We start from the raw sequence: 14,420 nt of genomic DNA, 5'->3' as shown, positions 1-14,420 counted from the left end.
CCATGAGTTGAGACTCTGCCTTCCCCCACCCCTTCCCCAGTTGGGTCACCCAGGCTGAACCAACTCCACCCTGTTGTTACCGCCCTTCGCAGCTCTCCCCACCCCCACTCCAGCGCAGCCCAGCCCAGCCCCATCCCACCTGCCCCAATGAGGTCTGTGCCCCCTGTTGTGATCACTGGGCCTCTCCAGTGACCCTCGCCGTGAGCCCCACAGTGGGACGGGAGCAGAAGTTCAAGTGGTGTCACAACAACCGGTCACAACAAACGGCGGTGGGCAGACGTGTGACACAGACTGAGGCAGTCCAGCCAGAGAGGCTCCTGCTACAACCCAAGGGCCGTGTTAGGAACGTGCCTGGTACGAGAGAAGGGTGGGACTGGAAATCAATGGACCAAAATTGGTGTGTCAGAAACAAGGCCTGATTGGTGAATGAAATACCGAGGGGCCGAGCTATTCACCCTTTTGGGGGCTCTCCAAAGGAATCTGTGGGAGAAACTGGCTCCCGCCATGCTGGCGGGCTGCAAGACGAGAGATGGGGAAGGAACGAGCTTCACCATCACCGCACCATCCCCACCGTCTCTAGGCACCTCTTCAGCTGACTCCTGAGAGACGTCCTGAGCAGACCGGAGCAGGGGACCCAGATGACACCAGCACCTCCCCCGGCTCTGGCTAAACTCCAAACCCAACCTGAGATGTGAGACTTCCCCCTCTCCCGCCCCGTGTGGCCTTTTCCTTCCCCCCTTATTTCTTCTCTTTTCTGTCTCACTGCTTTTGCCTCTGGCTTAATTGGCCAAGTCTGTAGATTGTCCAACACAGCTGTAAGCCCGGGGCCAGAACGAGGCAGCTAAAAGCAGTGCCCTAAACAGCCCGATGCTGGTACGAGTCGCCAGGTCTCAAACCGTGGGCTGGGCCTGGCGTTTTCCAGCACTGTCATTGCAAGAGAGAGTCAAGCCAGGAGACAGGAGCTGCGTTTCCACTCCTGGCTGTTCTGTTCTCCCCTCGTGTGTGTGTTTGGCTGGGTTTGTCTGCTAGGAACCAGGATCAGACTAACAACCCCAGCAAGGACCGCTCCAGCCCAGCCCGGCTAACTTCTGCTCTTTGCCACAAGGACAGTTCATACCAACTCTGATACCATCAAAGGCTATGTCCACACTGCACTTTTGTCGGTAAAACTTTTGTCAGTCAGGGGTGTGAAAAAACCACACCCCGACCAACAAACGTTTTACCAACGAAAAGTGTCGGTGTGGAGATGCTCTCCCGCTGACAAACCTGCTGCCCCCTGTCGGGGGTGGTTGTATCTGGTCGCCAGGAGCGCTCGCTCCTGCCGACAAAAAGCGGCTACCCTGCGTGCCTCACAGCGACACGACCTTGGAGGCCCAGCTGTGCCGCTGTAAGGTGCGCAGTGCAGACACAGCCTTTGCTGCCAGACACGGGGGTTTCCCTTCTAAAGACTCCCACTGAAGGGAGAGGCCCTGGCAGAGGGTGTTACAAGGCAAGGCTGACTTTACACGGCAAAGGCTTTAACTGCTTTCCCTTCTGTCTCTTTTCTAAAGGGCTGAAGGGGTTTTGAGGGGCGTCTTTGCCACGGGACTGAGCTGGCTGAGTCGCTGTACACCACCCTGACCTGCGTGTAACATTTATTCCCATTTATTCCATCCCTGCCCCCAGCCTCTCCCTGGCTCTGCTGCCTGTCTCTCCTCGCTCCTCTATTCCTTGGCAGCAGGCCATTGCTCCAGAGACAGTGAGTAATTCCCTTCCCGCGCTCACACTGTTACCTGGCAGGGATTTATAGCCGCTGCTCGGACCTCTTCCTCCCTCTCCCCCTTTCCTGGGCTGTACAAATTCAGCTCCCGGAGCCCTCGCTACACATCGCTCACCCGCTGCTCAGGGCAGGGACAGGAACATCCAGCATCTTATTCTGAAGCCCGACCAACCTCCCCACCTGCCCGGGGACCTGGACGCAAGTGAAATGAGCGAACCCCGCAGCCCCGCCCCCCACCACACACAAACACCTTTGTGCCCCGACGCCCCGAGCTTATTGGTTTAACACTGAGCCCTGGCAATGGACTTGTGAGGGGCATGGCCAGGAGCTCTCCACCCAGCCTGCCGCATCACAAGGCAGCACATGGCACATGCCCGCCAGCAGCACCGGGCATTGGGGGTCCTCTCATGGGGCACAGGCAAGGCTCAGAGTCAATGCTGCTCATGGCTATCAGACACGTGCCCCTTTTAGCGGAACGGGACTCACCCAGGCAGCGCTAGCGAGTGGTCAGAGCAGGCAAAGGGGCACGGGAGCCAGTTCCAGATCAGAGAGGGGAGTGTGGTCTGCTGGAGGAGAGCAGAAGCAGCTGTTGAGATAATGAGCTTCCCTGCATGTGCCCCTCTGCTCTGACATCAAATCCTCTGCCCTGGGCAGGCTGGGCCCTTCTGGGAAACTCAGGGGGGCACTGGAGGCTTTGGCTGCTTCCAAGGTCCTGGCAGGATCGTCCCAGCTCCCAACACCCTTGTTCAACGTGCCACTTCTAGGCTGCTCGGAGAAGCCCTCAACCTCCCCTGATTACAAAAAGCCGATCTCATTAAGGAGCCCAATGTACCTGCCCCCAGACAACCCTGCTGCCTCAGGGGCCCGATCCTGCCTCCAGGAGCTCAGGACGCTCAGCTCCCCTGCAAGTTGGGCCATTGGTGCTGTCGGCTGCTGGTGCCTGAAATGCAGAGTCAGGATCCAGGGGCTCAGGAGAGTTTTTGTTTCTATCAGGGAAATTAACCCCCAAAGAGACTCCGGTGACAAACGGCTGCCGAGAGAGGGAATCCGACCAATCCAAGGAGGCGTGTGGAACATTTACTGTGGAGTTAGACGAGGCGCTGGCGTTAAGTAGAGGAGTCTGAAAGGCGAATAAATCCAAGGAGCTGGGAAAGCCTCTGCAATCAGCCAGCTGGGGCTAGGGTGGGTATTAACAAGCCATCTGCTGCTCTTCTAGGGACCAGAAATGAACAGAAGGAGAATCCCAGAAGCCGGTTGGATTTGCGACCCGGGGTGAATTTAATGCTGGTGCTGGGTGCCAAGCTGACAGCCCCAGCGTGGGCACAGATTGGCACAGCTTCCTCCCATCCTGCCCCTGCTGCCTGTATGTCCCCCCTTCTCTGGAAGGGACAAGCGGGGAGACGGTCTCCCAGCTTAGCTGGGAACTAGGCTAATTAGTGTTTGGTATCATTTTTCTGCTGGGGCCGCTTGCCATGAGCCACTGGCCTGAGACCCTGCAAACTCATTCCATGCAGGGGCCCCCAAACAGCCACGGGATGGCGACGACTTGCAGTCACTCCCCATCTGAGCTGGGTGTAAATGCCTGCCAATCAGCTGAGCCAGCCATTCCCGCCCTAGGCCCGTGGCCCCATGAGCTGCCATGTGGTGCCGTCCTGCACTGGGTGCCCTGCGTGCGCCACCCCCTGCAGCAGCCACACTGGGGGCTCCACATCCAAGTGCTGTGAGCCAGAGGCAGGGACTCTCCCACGTGGAGGTGGCGGGTGTCAGAGGCATCAGCCTGCCTGGCTCCTAGGGGAGGACACAGGTTAGGTGCCGAGGTGCTAGGCCCCGGGTAGGGAGGACAGAGTGAGGGAGTGATGCCAGGTGGTGCAGGGAGGCAGTTCCAGACAGCAGCGGATGCAGAGGAGAAGGCTCACACAGTGAGGACATTGTCCTGGGGGATGCAGAGGAAGCTATGCCAGGCAAAGGGAGCAGAGAGAGCCAAGGTGCGTGGGAGTGGATGGGAAGGGGCTGTCATGTCCTGGAGACTTCCCCTCTGGACTCCTCATCGGAGCAGCCCGCTCCCTGGAGAGCCCTCACCAGGCTTGACACCGTGCTTGGGACTTTGGCTGGGTGGATGGCACGCGGCGTGGAACCGATTCCTAACAAGGTCTTGGTCTGAGTCCCAGAGCTTTGCCGTGTGGCGCTACCCCGTGCTCGGGGACAGAACAGGTGCTCAAAACAAGGAGGACAATTATGTTCTGCAGGCTCTCAGGAGCCTGCCGTCCCCAGGCAGCCACCCCCTGAAACTGTCAGCACAAAAGCACAGCCGAGGAGACAAAGGGAAAGCATCTCCGCTGAGCTGCTGTGCCCGCTGCTCTGCAGTCAGAGCCTCTGAACTCTCTGGGCACCTGGAGCCCGTTCCCCAAGTGAGCTGAGCACCAAAGACCAGCCGACACCTCCTGGAGACGCAGCAGAGCTCATGATCCAGCTTGTCCCGGGCACATCCAGGGCCTCGTCTGCTCCCTTTGATTAGCCAAGTCTGGATGGAAACGGGTTCCGCATGTCCTAGCAGCTCATCTGCCCTAGCAACAGGAGAGCAGCGCTGGCCGTTGGCAGAGGGGCTGGCTCCGGGAGGGCTGGCCCCACACACAGTGAGGGCAGGAGCGCTGAGCAAGTCCCCTTCTGGGACGTCAGACCTAGCCTGGAAACACCAGGGGTGTCTCTGCAGCTACCATGGGACCAGCCAGGCTGCTGCAGTGCATCAGGGTGTGTCCCCATGTCCCGGGTGAAAGGCGGCAGGCTGGGCAAGGCTGGCTACATGGGGAAGAGTGGGAGAGAGAGAGAGAGCCTTTGAGCTGGTGTCCCAGCAAGTGACTGGGGAAGGTTCCCCTTCTCTCCAGCCCCAGCCAGGCCCCATGGAACAGGTCATGTTACTGTAAGGGGACTGTTGCCCCCTTACTAACAACCAGCCCAGAGAGAGCAGACCCTGTCCTGGGAGCAGAGCTGTAGCAACCAGAGCCAGAGAGGCCAGAAAAGCAGCCCAGAGAGCAGACTGTGCTGGAAGGAGAACTGCAGCAACCAGATCCAGAGGGGCCAGAAAAGCCGCCCAGAGAGAGCAGACCCTGTCCTGGGAGCAGAGCTGTAGCAACCAGAGCCAGAGGGAAAGCAGTGGACGTATTGTTCCTTGACTTTAGCAAAGCTTTTGACACGGTCTCCCACACTATTCTTGCCAGCAAGTTAAAGAAGTATGGGCTGGATGAATGGACTATAAGGTGGATAGAAAGCTGGCTAGATTGTCGGGCTCAACGGGTAGTGATCAATGGCTCCATGTCTAGTTGGCAGCCGGTATCAAGAGGAGTGCCCCAAGGCTCGGTCCTGGGGCCGGTTTTGTTCAATATCTTCTTAAATGATCTGGAGGATGGTGTGGATTGCACCCTCAGCAAGTTCGCAGATGACACTAAACTGGGAGGAGAGGTAGATACGCTGGAGGGTAGGGATAGGATACAGAGGGCCCTAGACAAATTGGAAGATTGGGCCAAAAGAAATCTGATGAGGTTCAACAAGGACAAGTGCAGAGACCTGCACTTAGGACAGAAGAATCCCATGCACCGCTACAGACTAGGGACCGAATGGCTCGGCAGCAGTTCTGCAGAAAAGGACCTAGGGGTTACAATGAATGAGAAGCTGGATATGAGTCAACAGTGTGCCCTTGTTGCCAAGAAGGCCAATGGCATTTTGGGCTGCATTAGTAGGAGCATTGCCAGCAGATCGAGGGACGTGATCGTTCCCCTCTATTTGACACTGGTGAGGCCTCATCTGGAGTACTGTGTCCAGTTTTGGGCCCCACGCTACAAGGATGTGGAAAAATTGGAAAGAGTCCAGCGGAGGGCAACAAAAATGATGAGGGGGCTGGAACACATGAGTTATGAGGAGAGGCTGAGGGAACTGGGATTGTTTAGTCTGCAGAAGAGAAGAATGAGGGGGGATTTGATAGCTGCTTTCAACTACCTGAAAGGGGGTTCCAAAGAGGATGGATCTAGACTATTCTCAGTGGTAGCAGATGACAGAACAAGGAGTAATGGTCTCAAGTTGCAGTGGGGGAGGTTTAGGTTGGATATTAGGAAAAACTTTTTCACTAGGAGGGTGGTGAAACACTGGAATGCGTTACCTAGGGAGGTGGTGGAATCTCCTTCCTTAGAAGTTTTTAAGGTCAGGCTTGACAAAGCCCTGGCTGAGATGATTTAGTTGGGGATTGGTCCTGCTTTGAGCAGGGGGTTGGACTCGATACCTCCTGAGGTCCCTTCCAACCCTGATATTCTATGGTTCTATGATTCTATGAGGGGCCAGAGAAGCAGCCCAGGGAGCTGGAGGCAGAGCAGCAGCCATACTGAGACAGAGTGGGGCTGGAGCTGAAGCTGGGGCTGGAGCAGTCCGGAGTCAGGTGTCTTGAGCAGCTGGGGAGAGCAAGGGGGGACCCTGGGCAGCGGGTCCAGCACAGGGAGACGCCTCAGCCAGGAGGCTCTGCAGGCCAGACTCGGAGGGGGATTGGTAACCCTGACAGGGCGGGGGCAATGCTGGAAAGAAGGGCCCTCCCACCTAGAGCCTGAGAGCGTGTGGCCACCACCAGAGCAAGTGTCCAACCCACAGCACCCCTGCAGCACAACCAGGGCCTGAGGAGGAGGCCTGGGACTTACAAGGAACAGACTGTGAACTGCCCGGACGTTCCAGAGACGCTGTTTGTGATGTTCCCTGCCACAGAGCAGGCTGATGTGTTTCCTTTAACCTTTCCCGTTTTCCTTTACTCTTTTTAAAATTAATGGTTGATTAAATAACTTGCATTTGCTTCAGATTGTATGTAATGGTCAGTGGGTCAGAGAAGTGCCCAGTGCAGAGAGAGTACCCCGGAGTGGGGACACCCTAGCCTCTGTCCTAGGTGACCACAGCAGGGTTGGGGGTCGAGCCTGTCACGGAGTCCCCGGGCGATGCTCTGGAACTGCTCCCCATGAAGCCAGTCAGGACTCTGGGGCAGTTGCCTTTCTATGAGCAGCCTGTCTGCAGGACACACAGCTCACCCGGCTTCCACCTTCCCGGGTCTAACCTCAGAGCATTCAGCCTCCTCTGCCCCTCCGTGCGCTTCCCACAGCGAGTCCGCACAGGCGGGGTCTTGGGGAAGCCAGAGGGTCCTGCACCCCAACTCCGCAGTCAGACGTGACTCTCAGCCAGCCAGTAAAACAGAGGTTTATTAGACGACAGGAACATGGTCTAACACAGAGCTTGCAGGTGCAGAGAACCGGACCCCTCAGCTGGGTCCATTTTGGGGGGCAGTGAGCCAGACAACCACATCTGCCCTTCACTCCATGTCCCCAGCCAGCCCCAAACTGAAACTCCCTCCAGCCCCTCCTCCTCTGGGCTTTGTCCCTTTCCCGGGCCAGGAGGTCACCTGATTCCTTTGTTCTCCAACCCTTCAGCTCTCACCTTGCAGGGGGGAGGGGCCCAGGCCATCAGTTGCCAGGAAACAGGTTGTCGGCCATTCTCTGTGTCCAGACCCCTGCACACACCTGCCCTCTAGGGCTCTGCAATGATCATACACCCTTATCCCACCACCTAGAGACTCAAGAACTGCACAGGGGAAACTGAGGCACCCCACACTATTCAGAAGAAACATTAAGAACAGTTCCACTTCGTCACAGAGCCCCCCAGGATTCCTGGGCCCAGCCTTGTTGGGGTTACGAGGACTCTGCCAGACAGGAGAGTGGAAGGGGAGTCCTCAAGGACCGGGAGGCCACTAGCTAAAGGAAGTGGGAGCGAGGACTCAGATCCTTTCGCTAGCCCACTTCACCGGGGTCGTGCAGAAGCCAGGAAAGTTCCCCACAATAGCGGGACTATTCCCCTGCCTACATAATCAAGACTCTTCCCAGCCTGCAGAGCCAGGAAGCTAGTTTAATGTGAGGTCACCTCGCCCACCTTTCCTGCAGGGCCAGCAGGTGGTTCACAGTGATGCTCCCATCTCTGTGCCCTGCAGGATCCCAGCCCTTGGCTTCCTGTTGAATCAGGTTTGGTTGCTTCTGGGGAGTGAGCGCGGGGCGAGTGTTACTGAAAAACCCGACAGTAGCCAGAGTCCGCAGACCCTCCACACACCATGGCTGGGCTGGCTCCCTGCCCACCCCCCTGTGCACTCATCACCCCCAGGCCAGGCCATGTGCTCTGCAGGACCCTGCCCCTCGGGATGTCCTGGCTGTGCACCATCCAGTGGATGAGGACAGCAGAAGGGGGGCCTGGCGTGGAGGGCAGGCGCGTGGGGCAGTGCTGGCAGGCAGGGGAGGGGGATGGTGGGCTGAGGAAGGCTGCCCTGCTGGGCTTGTGCTGGGACAGCCTGGCAGGACTGGAAGTCAGCCAGGAGACCCAAGGCAGGGAGGTCTCTTACCCCAGCGAATGGTTACAGCCCTGCTCACGGGCAGGCCGGCTCCGGCTCCAGCTCCAGCTCCAGCTCCAGCCCTCACAGCTCGGTCCCGCACGCTCCCCCAGGCCGGCACACTTGTGTGTGCTCTCACGGGGGCAAGCATGCCAGGGCAGGGCTGGTGATGGAGCAGTCCCCGGAGCAGACCCCTGCCTCTGAGAGCTGTTGGGGGTGGGAGGATGGTCCAGTCATGAAGGTATTGTGCTGGGATTTGGGGCATCAGGGATCAATTCCTGGCTTCCCGTGTGACCCTGACCATGTCTCTGAGTCTCAGTTTCCCCATCTGTAGCACTGGCCTTGATGGTTATTTCACCAGTGTTTGTGAGCTGCTGAGGATCCCAGCAATAGGTTGACAGGAATCTGCCCCTCTCCAAAAGAACTGCAAGCCCCGGCTCTTTTGGCCTTGCCAATGGATTAATTCCTGCTGGCTGGGAGTGCTGCAGGAAGGAGGGGGTTTGTTCTGGCTCAGCAGCATCTTAGCCGGCTCAGATTAAGTTTTGGGAAGTGTCCAAATGGGCTCCGCATAAAGATGTTTAATAATAACTGCCAATAATAGTATGTTCTGTGTCTCACACCCACGCATGCCCACGCACGCCCACGCATGCCCATGCCCACGCATGCCCACACCCACGCACGCCCATGCACACGCATGCACACGCACACCCACACCCACACATGTGCAGGTACACACACACACACACAGGTGCTCTCTTCCTTGCTCTCTGACACATACAATAAACAGAATTTGGCATCCAGTCCAACAATTAGGGCAGCAAAACCCCCACCTGCCAGAGGGAATTCTCCGCTGCCACACTGCTCTGAAGCAAGCTCTTGCTAGCTAGAGTGAAACAAACCCTCCAGGAGCAATTCTGAAGGGTTGCAAGTAGCCTTAAAATAAGAGAAAAAAATTCCTACAACCCACGCCCGTAACTCCAACCTGGCACCGGCTGCGGGTGCTAAATAAGGTTACCTGCCATGCAGCCCCCTCTCTGCCTCACCCCACTCCCCAGAACTGTTCTTATCAAGCACTCTGACAATCCCCTGGGTCTGATCTGCGGGTCCCTGGGAGTGGTCTGGGAGCAGCGGGGGCACCGAGCCATCCAGCGCATTTCAAAATGGGAAACGCTCCTCTCCAGGGAAACAGATCCGCCTTCCCTGAATGGCAGCAGCACTAGGGGGACCCAGCTGGAAATGGTGCGATCCTTAGGGGCTGGACGGATTTAGTCCATCTCAGGAGCTGGCCACCCGCCGGTGGTGTTTCCACTGTCCCAGTCACTGCAGTACCAGAGCAGGTCACGCTCTTTCCCCTCCTGCACCCCGTGCCCCAGCACAGAGCTGTTAGCCCCCATGGGGCACAGACGACTAAGGGGGAGGTGGGATTCTCAGCTGGCAGATGTTCCCGCGCCAGCTCTGCTTGAGCTGCAATCCCAGCTGGCCCTGTACGCGGGCAGCTGGCCCGAGCCACCCTGCTGCTTACAGGTGGTGGCGTGAGCAGGTCAAACGGAGACAAACCCTGTGTGAATTGCCTAGGTCACAAACGAGTCCAGGGCTGAGCAGGGCATTGGAGCCAGGTCTCCCAGCGCCCAGCCTAGGGTCCGGACCATTGGCCCCCCTTCCCTTCAAGTCTAGAGCCGGGAGAGTGCTTCATGGTGTGACACAGCCCTATGCTTGGGCAGGCCTGGGGAGGGGCAGGGAAACCCGAGGGACCCCCTGCAGCAGACTAAGCCAGTGCCGGAAGCACCCAGCTTGCACAGGGAGCAGCGGCTGGCAGGCTTCTCGGGCCTCATGCGGGGCTCTCCCTCCAGGGCTCTCCCTCCTCTGCTGTGACGGACAGGCGGGCACAGCTGGGGAGACCAGTCCCACCTCCCATTTCAAAGCAAGCCACACACGCTTCCTGCCTGTGACACAGGTCAGCAAGGCCCTGCTTCACCTGGGACTGACGCCCCAGCACTGCCAGCTCCACATGCCGGCCTGGCACCGGGCACTTGCCTGCTGCACTGATGCTGTGCAGGGGTGGGAAAGGCCCCAGGAAGAATGACTCTGCATGCTTGACTTGGTTCATTAGCCCTGGGGTGGTCCATGGCGGGGGGAGTTGGGCATTTCCTATCAGACAAAGAAGGCCTGAAAAGTGTTTTCTTAAAAGATTTGCCTGCTTGTTTGTTACATTAGAAATTCAGGTCTCATCCACCCTACCCAGCTTTGCCTGGGGCTCTCTCAGGATGGCTGGAAAGCTAGCAGGATTATGACTTTGCAGGTACCAAGGAAGTGAAACCTCGGCCACCAAGAGGAGAAGGGAGAGTTGGTCAGGCTGGTCGAAGCACTTTTTTGGGGGGGGCTGTCATGGAATCCCTGGGCGATGCTCTGGAACTGCTCCGCATGAAGCCGGTCAGGACTCTGGGGAAGTCTCCTCTCTGGGAGCAGCCTGTCTGCAGGACACACAGCTCACACAGCTTCCACCTTCCTAGGTCTGACCTCGGAGCATTCAGCATCCTCTGCCCCTCCGTGCGCTTCCCACAGCGAGTCCGCTCAGGCGGGGTCCTGGGGAAGCCAGAGGGTCCTGCACCCCAAATCCGCAGTCAGACGGGACTCTCAGCCAGCCAGTAAAACAGAGGTTTATTAAACGACAGGCACATGGTCTAACACAGAGCTTGTAGGTGCAGAGAACAGGACCCCTCAGCTGGGTCCATTTTGGTGGGCAGTGAGCCAGACAACCACGTCTGCACTTCACTCCATGTCCCAGCCAGCCCCAAACTGAAACTCCCTCCAGCCCCTCCTCCTCTGGGCTTTCCCCTTTCCCGGGCCAGGAGGTCACCTGATTCCTTTGTTCTCCAACCCTTTAGCTCTCACCTTGTAGGGGGGAAGGGCCCAGGCCATCAGTTGCCAGGAAACAGGGTGTCGGCTACTCTCTGTGTCCAGACCCCTGCACACACCTGCCTTCTAGGGCTCTGCAATGATCATACCCCCTTACCCCACCACCTAGACACCTAAGAACTGCATAGGGGAAACTGAGGCACCCCCACACTATTCAGAAGAAACATTAAGAACAGTCCCACTTCGTCACATCGGGTCGAAGCACTTTTTTGGGGGGGGGAATTAATGGGTATTTAACTCAAACGCCTGAGAAACTCTTGGGAGAAAAGTGATCTTTGTTAATGTCTTGGCACTGACACTCTGTCAGTTTCGGGTCCCCAATCCACAGCTCTGGGTCCCCCGAGGAGATATCCAGCAAAAGCTGGGAAAGCCAATCTTGACATTCCCAAGATTTCAAACGGAAAAAACAAAACGCCTCAAATCACCCCTCTCCGGGTCTCCTTTCTCTGTCAGCAAGGAGCAGTGAATAGCATACGTCAGGTCGGCTTTAAACACCAGAGTCCTTTTCAGTGGCTGAAGGTGCCCAGAAATCCCAGTGGAGGTTGCCGTGGTGACCCTTGGGGAATTGCATTATCCCCACATAGATGCCTAGCGACTGATCGCTGGCCCTGGCGCCATTGCACCCCCCAACCCTCATTCTCTAGTATAAGAATTCGCACACCCCTTGTGCAGGGCACTGTCCCACATGCATGCTGGGAGCACAGTGCAGCCGGCTAGTGACTTACCCAGGGAGTTTTGGGTGGAGCCGGCACTAGGACTCAGGGCTCGTGAACCCCTGGCCCATCCTCCCCGCCCGCCATGAGCGCCTGCTACTGACTCACTCCCAAGGTGCCTTGCTGGGCCAAGGCGGCTGGTGCGGTTCTGGCTGCTGGGCATGGGAGGCAAAGGCCGGTGGAGGCCAGCAGTCGGGGAGAGAAGGGGCAGGCGGGTGAGCGGCTGAGCCGGGAGCCAGGCTGCTTGCGCAGTAGAGTCCGAGTTGCTCTGGGTTTACAGGCCAGCCCTCAGACACTCGGTCCTATTTACACTCTCAGCCTTGCACCGCTGGGCTAGCAAAGCCTCACCTGCCCACCAGAGGCCGAGCACAGGAGGAAAACACCTGCTGGCTCCACACTGATCATATCAGGACCTCAGGGAGCGAGAGGCAAGGGGGGAACCAGGGGAAAGTCACCAGGACGATGTTGTACAATCCCGTCTCCAGCAGCCCACGGTGGCTGTGATTCTCTTGCCTGGCTCTACACCGTACAAACGCAGCTCAGGGCCTGGTCCCTCCCCCCCCCCTCGCCCCTCAGCTACTGGGTGTAACCCAGAAGTAACCCCACTAGCCTGATGCCCCTTGCACTCACCCCCTGTAACCCAGGAGTAACCCCACCTGCCAGATGCCTCTCGCACTCACGCCCTGTAAACCAGGAGTAATCCTACTGGCCCGATGCCCCTCGCACTCACCCCCTGTAAGCCAGGAGTAACCCCACGGGCCCGATGCCCCTCACACTCAACCCCTGTAACCCAGGAGTAACCCCACTGGCCCAATGACCCTCGCACTCACTCCCCTGTAACCCAGGAGTAACCCCACTGGCCCGATTCCCCTCGCACCCACCCCCTGTAACCCAGAAGTGAGCCCATGTGATTAAGTGGGACTGTTCTTAATGTTTCCTCTGAATACTGTAGGGGTGCCTCAGTTTCCCCTATGCATTTATTAAGTCTCTAGGTGGTGGGATAAGGTGATGTAATTGTTGCAGAGCAAAGGGCCAGTGTACATAAATGCCCGACACTCTGTCTCCTGGCAACTTGGGCGGGGAGGGATAGCTCAGTGGTTTGAGCTTTGGCCTGCTAAACCCAGGGTTGTGAGTTCAATCCTTGAGGGGGCCATTTAGGGATATGGGGCAAAAATTGGGGATTGGTCCTGCTTTGAGCGGGAGGTTGGACTAGATACCTCCTGAGGTCCCTTCCAACCCTGATATTCTATGATTCTATGAACTGATGGCCTGGGCCCTTCCCCCCTACAAGGTGAGAGCTAAAGGGTTGGAGAACAAAGGAATCAGGTGACCTCCTGGCCCAGGGAAAGGGACAAAGCCCAGAGGAAGAGGGGCTGGAGAGTGAGTCAGTTTGGGGCTGGCTGGGGACATGGAGTGAAGTGCAGACGTGGTTGTCTGGCTCACTGCCCCTCAAAATGGACTCAGCTGAGGGGTCCTGTTCTCTGCACCTACAAGCTCTGTGTTAGACCATGTTCCTGTCGTCTAATAAACCTCTGTTTTACTGGCTGGCTGAGAGTCCCGTCTGACTGCGGAGTTGGGGGGCAGGACCCTCTGGCTTCCCCAGGACCCCGCCTGGGCATACTCGCTGTGGGAAGTGCACGGAGGGGCAGAGGATGCTGAATGCTCCGAGGTCAGACCCCGGAGGGTGGAAGCTGTGTGAGCTGTGTGTCCTGAAGACAGTCTGCTCACAGAAAGGAGACTGCCCCGGAGTCCTGACTGGCTTCGTAGGGAGCAGTTCCAGAGCATCGCCTAGGGACTCTGTGACACCCTGTCATGGAGTCCCCGAACGATGCTCTGGAACTGCTCCCTATGAAGCCAGTCAGGACTCTGGTGAAGCCTCCTCTCTGCGAGCAGACTGTCTGCAGGACACACAGCTCCCCCGGCTCCACCTTCCTGGGTCTGACCTCGGAGCATTCAGCATCCTCTGCCCCTCCGTGCGCTTCCCACAGCGAGTACGCCCAGGCGGGGTCCTGGGGAAGCCAGAGGGTCCTGCCCCCCAACTCCGCAGTCAGACGGGACTCTCAGCCAGCCAGTAAAACAGAGGTTTATTAGACGACAGGAACATGGTCTAACACAGAGCTTGTAGGTGCAGAGAACAGGACCCCTCAGCTGGGTCCATTTTGGGGAGCAGTGAGCCAGACAACCACGTCTGCACTTCACTCCATGTCCCCAGCCAGCCCCAAACTGAAACTCCCTCCAGCCCCTCCTCCTCTGGGCTTTGTCCCTTTCCCGGGCCAGGAGGGCACCTGATCCCTTTGTTCTCCAACCTTTAGCTCTCACCTTGCAGGGGGGAAGGGCCAGGCCATCAGCTGCCAGGAAACAGGGTGTCGGCCATTCTCTGTGTCCAGACCCCTGCACACACCTGCCCTCTAGGGCTCTGCAAGGATCACGCACTCTTATCCCACCACCTAGATACTTAAAAACTGCATAGGGGAAACTGAGGCACCCCCACACTATTCAGAGGAAACATTAAGAACAGTCCTGCTTCGTCACACATCCCACTGGCCCGATGCCCTTGCACTTACCCCCTGTAAACCAGGAGTAACCCCACTGGCCCAATTCCCCTCACACTCATCCCCTGTAACCTAGGAGTAACCGC

General features: G+C 57.8%; 1 protein-coding gene across 1 annotated transcript in view; it reads right to left on the bottom strand.

Moving 5' to 3' along the window:
• CPNE5 (copine 5) overlaps positions 1-14,420 on the bottom strand; it is a 194,278-nt gene that overhangs the window by 117,164 nt on the left and 62,694 nt on the right. The gene's annotated exons all lie outside the window — the stretch shown is intronic.

The sequence above is a fragment of the Chelonia mydas genome, chromosome 21, assembly GCF_015237465.2.
Source record: "Chelonia mydas isolate rCheMyd1 chromosome 21, rCheMyd1.pri.v2, whole genome shotgun sequence".
Lineage (NCBI taxonomy): Eukaryota > Metazoa > Chordata > Testudines > Cheloniidae > Chelonia > Chelonia mydas.
This window is presented reverse-complemented; position numbering and strand designations above follow the sequence as displayed.